The sequence below is a fragment of the Panthera onca genome, chromosome B2 (genome assembly GCF_046562875.1).
Source record: "Panthera onca isolate mPanOnc1 chromosome B2, mPanOnc1 haplotype 2, whole genome shotgun sequence".
Classification (NCBI taxonomy): Eukaryota; Metazoa; Chordata; class Mammalia; order Carnivora; family Felidae; genus Panthera; species Panthera onca.
In genome coordinates, this window is record NC_138343.1 from 73,856,472 (window position 1) to 73,864,384 (window position 7,913).

At 38.8% G+C, this 7,913-nt stretch overlaps 1 pseudogene; it reads right to left on the bottom strand.

Moving 5' to 3' along the window:
* Nucleotides 1-543: 543 nt before the first annotated feature.
* On the bottom strand, nucleotides 544-1,186 carry LOC132667967 (L-lactate dehydrogenase A chain pseudogene; annotated as a pseudogene).
* Between the last annotated feature and the right edge of the window lie 6,727 nt (nucleotides 1,187-7,913).

Below are 7,913 nucleotides of genomic sequence, written 5' to 3' on the forward strand. Positions count from 1 at the left end.
ACACAGTAGATACACATCTGGTTTGACTAGCAACTGCAGCCTATGCAACATTGGCAGTGGTGCTGCTGAGGTGATGGAGCTATTTACATTAACTACTTTAGGACTACACAAGACAGGTATCATCCAACATTAGGATACAGCTGGAGGGATGTGTGAACCATTCCTGTTTGTAACTTTAGGAAATGGATGTTGATCCTAGGCCATTTTAATATTAGTACTTGAGGAGCAGGTCAAATAATAAGGCAATAAACACAACCTCCAACTAAAATCCTGTTGCAGTCTAGACAGTGAAATGGTACAACATTAGCAAACTTTAGAACTGGGGCACCTGGGGTGGTTCACTTGGTTAAGCCTCTGACTCTTGATATCAGCTCAGGTCATGGTATCATGGTTCCTGAGTTGCAGTCCCACATTGGGCTCTGTGCTGGCAGAGCCTACTTGGAATTCTCACTCTCCCTCTCTCTCTGCCCCTCCCCCACTCATTTGTTTCCTTGCTCTCTCTCTCAAAATAAATAAATAAACATTAAAAAAATAAATAAAACGTTAGAACTGCAGCTTTTGTTGGATCCCCCACAGCGTATCTGCTCTCTCCTTCAAATGGACATAGAGACCCTCAATCATGGTGGAAATTGAATGCACCCGCCTAAGATGCTTCATTATATTTTCTGCCAAATCTGCCACAGTCCAGTGGCCCAGGAGGTGCAGCCTTTCAGCTTGATCACCTCATAAGCACGGTCAACCACTTGTTTGTGAACCTCTTTCTGCTATTCCTTATCTGCATCAGTGCCTAAGTCAGGTGCAGATTCTTCAGAGAGACCTGCAACCTTTACTCTACTCCCTACAGGCACCCCTGAGTCTCCGTGCTCCCCTAGGGCCAACCCATGACAATTAATGGGTGAACTCCCAGCCTTTTCCCCATTAGGTCGCAGAACCAGGCTGAATCCAGATTGCAACCACTTCCTATAACGCAGTTTTAGGGAAAGCCACTTATCTTCCAAGCCACAGAGGTCAAGATATCCACTGGATTGGAAATAACAAGCAACCTGCGTTTTGGACTGTATTTTATAGTATAAGGAATGATGAATTTACAGATGTTCACATTAGGATGGACCACATTAAGATGGCTTTCTCCCTCTTGCTGATGTGCCCCAGCTGTGATAATAATGAGCTTGGAGTTTTCACTCATGTTACACCCTTTGCCTGTGACAATTTTTGGTGTTCATCCATCTGTGGAACTGGTATCGTGGATCCAGTGATGAATAAGATGCAGGGGGTCCCTGCCTTTGGCAGGTAAGTCACATTAAGCTTAGGGAGTGTTGGGGCACCTGAGGTCAAAAGAAAATAATAAACTAAATGTAATGGAAAATTTTATGTGTCAATGTAGCTCGGCCACAGTGCCCAGATATTTGGTCAAACATTATTCTAGATGTTTCTGAGAGTGATTCGGATGAAATTTCCATTTAAATTGGTGGATTTTGAATAAAGTAGACTGTCCACCATAATGGGTGGGCCTCATGCACTCATTTCAAGGCCTGACCTTCAGAACAAAAGACTTACCTCCTCTAAGCAAGAGAAGAACTCTGTGGCATATGGAAATTTTGAACTGCAGCATAGGCTCTTCTCTGGGTCCCAACCTGCCAGCCCACCCTGTAGATTTTGGATTTGCCAACCTCTAATATTACATGAGCCAATTCCTTAGAAGAATCTCATATTAAATATATATATACACGGATGTGCACGCACACACACACACACACACACACACACCCTATTGATTCTGTTTGTCTGAAGAACCCTGACTAGTATAATAAACTAAACCAAAATATAATAAAGCAGGTATTCAGTTGCACTTCTGATGTTATGAGGAAGACTTTACAGACTTTCAATTAAATCTTCTAGAAGGAGCCAGCTTGTTGGGGTCCAGCAGGGAGACTGCCAAAAAGCAACTTTCTGCTAAAGGTGCTGAAACAGTAACAGTAGATGATCCACCTGCTAAGGAACTGATGAGTTATTTCAGGAGGATGGGGCATTTCTTAGGGGAACTACCCCTCCAGCTCTAGCAGATAGCCTCAAAAACACGGAGTTTATCTACCATAGATTATTTTATTATTTTTAAAGATTATATATTTCATTAGAGAGAGAATAACAGTCTTCCAGATTTGGAAGCCTAGAAATTGTGGAAGCCCAGAAATTCTGAGAAAGAGGGTTCCAGCTAGAAATTCAGCGAACTAGCAGGGTCCAGGTATGCTTGATTAATGAGGCCTACTCTGTGGCAGACACTGTATGTGGAGCTGAGGAAGAGGTATATAAAGGATACAGTGTTTAGTGAGCATAAAACTTTCTTAGAGAAAAAAATGTGCAAATATCCTAATGTTCAAGAGTTTTAATATAAGACAGCAATATATGACAATATACCTACCAATATATGAATCTCAGGTGAGTGATTTAGAAAAGAAGGTCAAAGAAGGTCAGGAACAGCTCTCTTGGGGCTATTGTGCTCTGGAGAAAGTGGAGCTTAGCCATAGCCTTAACCTTTAATGGAACTTGTGGTATCATGGGCTGATGTTTACATCGAGATGGACATACAGGATAGCCTTTCAACACAATATGACTTGACACGTATGTGCACATATAAAAGTATATTGTTATATTTTAAAGTAAGTTTATATTCATACTTAATTTTATATAAATATGTATGATTTCGTTATGTGGTGGTTGCCAAAATGTGGTAGAAGTAAAACAAAAAACTATGCCAGTAGCAAAAGGCTATCCTAGTTCCTGGTTGAATTAAAACCATATTGTAAATTAAAATAATATTTTGATATAGTATTTGTATTTGTTTCCTACTTCCTCCTGACATCCTTATGATTGAGGATGAATGGATGATTAGGAACATTTTATGTTTTGTAAATTGCCATGGAATATTAACTAAGTTTTGTCTGAAGACATAAATTATTACTTTACCTAGAAATATTCTTAAGTTATTATTGCAGATGGTGGGCAGCTTATAGGGAGTCTAAATATTGCAAAAACAGGTACCAGAGCTGCAGCCGCAAAGTCCAGACCCTATATCTTGTACCCCCGATGCCAGCTCCCCCACCCACCCACGTGCACTCCCAGTTCTTTTTGGTTCTAAGTCCAACGGGATAATTCTCAAGGATCCGTTAATTCAGAATCTTTTTTTTTGAGTTTTTATTTAAATTCAAGTTAATTAACATACAGTATAACATTAGCTTCAGGTGTAGAATTTAGTGAATCATCACCTAAATACAATACCAAGTGCTCTTTTTAAAAAATTTTTTTTAATGTTTATTCATTTTTGAAAGACAGAGAGAGACAGAGTACAGCAGGGGTGGGGCGGAGAGAGAGGGGGAGCAAAGAATCAGAAGCAGGCTCCAGGCTCTGAGCTGTCAGCACAGAGCCTGACGCGGGGCTCGAACTCACGGACCGTGAGATCATGACCTGAGCCGAAGTCGGATGCTCAACTGACTGAGCCACCCAGGCACCCCACCAAGTGCTCTGCACAACAAATGCCCTCCTAGTACCCATCACCCATTTAACACATCCCCCACCCACCTCCTCTCCAGCAACCCTCAGCTTGTTCTCTATAGTGAAGAGCCTGTTTTCTGGTTTGCTTCTCTTTTGTTTCCCTTGTGTTCATCTGTTTTGTTTCTGAAATTCCACATGTGAGTGAAATCATATGGTATTAATCTTTTCTGACAGGCGTATCTCACTTAGCATAATACTCTGTGGCTCCATCCACATCATTGCAAATGGCAAGATTTCGTTCCTTTTTTTGACTGTATGGTATTCCATCGAATATATACACCATGTCTTCTTCATCCATTCATCAGTTTGATGGACATTTGGTCTCTTTCCATGATTTGGCTATTGTTGAAAGCACTGCTATAAACATTGGGGTGCTTGTGCCCCTATGAATCAGCACTCCTGTATCCTTTGGGTAAATTCCTAGCAGTGCTATTGCTGGGTCATAGGGTAGATCTATTTTTAATTTTTTGAGGAATCTCCACACTGTTTTCCAGAGCATCTGCACCAGTTTGCATTCTCACCAACAGTGTAAGACGGTTCCCTTTTCTCCACTTCCTCTCCATCTGTTGTTTCCTGAGTTGTTACTTTTAGTCACTCTGGCAGGTGTAAGGTGATATCTCAATGTGGTTTTGATTTGTATTTCCCTGATGATGAGTGATGTTAAACATCTTTTCATGTGTCTGTTGGCCATCTGGATGCCTTCTTTGGAAAAGTGTCTATTTGTGTATTCTGTCCATTTTTTCACTGGTTCTTTATAGATTTTGGGTACTAACCCTTTATCCAAGATGTCATTTGCAAATATCTTCTCCCATTCTGTCAGTTGCCTTTTAGTTTTGTTGACTGTTTCCTTTGCAGTGCAGGAGCTTTTTATCTTGAGGTCCCAATAGTTTGTTTTTGCTTTTATTTCCCTTGCCTTCAGAGACATGCTGAGTAAGAAGTTGCTGTGGCTGAGGTCAAAGAGGTTGTTGCCTGTTTTCTCCTCTAGGGTTTTGATGGCTTCCTGTCTTACATTTAGGTCTTTCATCCATTTTGAGTTTATTTCTGTGTATGGTATAAAAAAGTGGTCCAGTTTCATTCTTCTGCATGCTGCTGTCCAGTTCTCTCAGTACCATTTGCTAAAGAGATTGTCTTTTTTTCCACTGGATATTCTTTCTTGCTTTGTCAAAGATTAGTTGGCCATACATTTGTGGGTGCAATTCTGGGTTCTCTGTTCTATTCCATTGGTCTATGTGTCTGTTTTTGTGCCAATACCATACTGCCTTGATGATTACAGCTCTGTAATAGAAGCTGAAGTCTGGGATTTTGGTGCCTCCTGCTTCAGTTTTCTTTTTGAACCCTACTTTGGCTATTTGGGATCTTTTGTGGTTCCATACAAAATTTAGGATTGTTTTTTCTAGCTTTGAGAAGAATGTTGGTGCAATTTTGATTGGGATTGCATTGAATGTGTAGATTGCTTTGGGAAGTATTGACATTTTAATAATATTTGTTCTTCCAATCCATGAGCATGTAATGTTTTTCCATTTCTTTGTGTCTTCTTCAATTTCTTTCATAAGCTTTCTATACTTTTCAGCATACAGATCTTTAACATCTTTGGTTAGGTTTATTCCTAGGTATTTTATGGTTTTCAGTGCAATTGTAAATGGGATCGGTTTCTTGGTTTCTTTTTCGGTTGCTTCATTATTGGTGCATAGAAATGCAAAGTATTTCTGTACATTGATTTTGTATCCCTCAACTTTGCTGAATTCATGTATTAGTTCTAGCAGCTTTTTGGTGGAGTCTTTTGGGTTTTCCATGTAGAGTCATCTGCAAAAAGTGAAAGTTTGACTTCTTCTTTGCCAATTTGGATGCCTTTTATTTCTTTGTGCTGTCTAATTGCTGGGGCTGGGACTTCCAATACTGTGCTAAACAACAGTGGTGAGAGTTTGATGATGATATTAGCTGTGGGCTTTTCATACACGGCTTTTATGATGTTAAGGTATGTTTCTTCTATCTCAACTTTCTTGAGGGTTTTTATTAGGAAAGATGCTGTATTTTGTCAAATGTGCATAAATGTTCTAAAGGATCTTATTTTGTGTGTTATATGTGTCAGAAAGTAGTGTACATTGTCACATGATGTAAAAAGGAAGATCTACATATCAACAATGTAACCAACTATGTACATGTCATACCAACTAAAATTCCAAATAAACTTTGAATGGTGAAAAAAAATATTGTGAAACAATGACTCCTAATCTTTAATTATCTTTCTTTAAAATCTGCTGGAAAACCCTTGTTTATAAATAAATCTTCAGTGGGCACCTGGGTGGCTCAGTTGGTTAAGTGTCTGACTCTTGGTTTTGGTTCAGGTTCCTCATGGTTCCTGGGATCGAGTCCTGCATTGAGCTCTAGGCTGACAAGGCTAAGCCTGCTTGGGATTGTCTCTCCCTCTTTGCCCCTCCCCTGCTTGCGTGTGTCCCCTGCCCCAAATAAATAAACATTAAGATAGATAGATAGATAGATAGATCAATCTTCCCATTTTAAATACCACCCCCCCCCCCCGACACACACACAATATTGGAAATGAAGTGAGTGGATAGCAAGAACTCTTGGTTGATGTCAGCCAAGCAATCTTTCACTATGCTACTACAAATGCCATATTGCTTTTCAAAGATCCCTTATGAATTGGGATTTGAGCTGATCCTGGGCATAGTTTCTTTCAGTCATTCTTTGCCTTGTGCTCTGTTCCAGGCAGGTAGGCATAGGATGCTGACCCCTGTAGACTGCATTTCAAAGCCCTCTATACCATCTGGTTTCTGGCTAAGTTTGATCAAGGAGGACACTGGCTGTCAGGGGTAGAAAAGTCAGGGAACTATTTCTCATCTTCTTTGTGTGCCTCAAGTCATTGAAACACAAACCTCAGCATTATAAATCTTCCCATTTTTCACTTTTGCCTTATGGACAAATGCTCTCTGGAATACTCACTACTAGAAGGGAAGGTGAAACTTTCTTCTTAAAATTAAAATAATTATAATAAATAAACAAGGCAAAATAAAATAAATCAAATAAAAGTAATGAAAACTGAAGTCCGGATAAGAGAGCACAGTCTGCAAACAAAATGCCTAGACTTAATGCATTTTGTTAGCAAACTACAAAGAGTCCTTAAGAACCGTGGAAATGGTTGGAGGTAGCAATCAAAATTATTTTTAAGTCTTCTTACCAAATCATTTCTATTGGGAGCTACTCTAAAGCTAGCAGAGTTTAATTTCTATTTTTAAATGTTCTTACAATAATGAAACTACCTTTTCTGTGAGAGACTAAGAAAGAGTATTCAAAGATGTTTAGTTTTTGGTAGTGCCATAAATTCCAAAGAATGCATTGGCCATATTCAATAAACAGATTATTTTGTGAAAGAATAGCATGATTCCCCATTATCACAGTTGATGTAACTAGTCATAGACCTCTCTCTCCTATCAATCACAAACTTCACTCTTTTTCTCCCTGAAGATATGTACAGCTCCCAAGTTTTCTGTTTCTCTTATAGTTTATGTTTACTCAGCGGGGTATTTATCATTGGTACACTTTTTCTATTCTTCTTTGGCTATTTCTGGTTGAATTATTTTAGCTTTTTGGAACCATGAAATTCCTTTAGGAAATAATTATTGATCTCCTGTTAGAGCATGAAGATGACTCTCAAGCACCTTTTCCTAGAACTTTTGTGAAACACTAAAGGAAGCAAGGTTATAAACCCCAGCTGAAATCAAAAACCAAACAAATAGTTGACTATATCCTGACAGGAATCACTGGGGATATCACTCCTTAGACTATGGGAAAATAGTTCAACTACTGTGAGTTCTAATTTTAATTTTTACATTCCCAAAGCATCAATTTTTAGTCACTGAGCATGTGAGTCAGCATTAAAGGGTTTGAGATCAATTCTTAATTAACGTATTTTTTCTATATATCCTACCTATCTGGAAGGATTCATATGCAATGCAAAATGCCTTTGATCCTTCAGACCTATCCTGCCTTAAATAAACTAAGTTGCCTTAAATAAACTACCACATTTTTTTTTCCTTTATGTAGAGATGGTATAATTTTCCCATGAGGTATAAGGTCTAAGTTTGATGTTTGACAAAAAAAGACTTCAAATTTAGAGTTCAGGAAAAATTACATGCTTCCTGAGATTTTTGATTATGAGGAATAACGAAGGAAGGACTGACCTTCATTATAGGTCTGAGGAAGAAATACTGTTTAGTCACAGGTTGTCCAAGGCATTAGAAAAAGCAAAACAAACATTCAGTCTATCAAGTGAACCCAAATAAGTGTTGATATGTATAAATAAGGATCTTGGACTGTAGACCACCTAAGGTTTTCTACTAGATCTA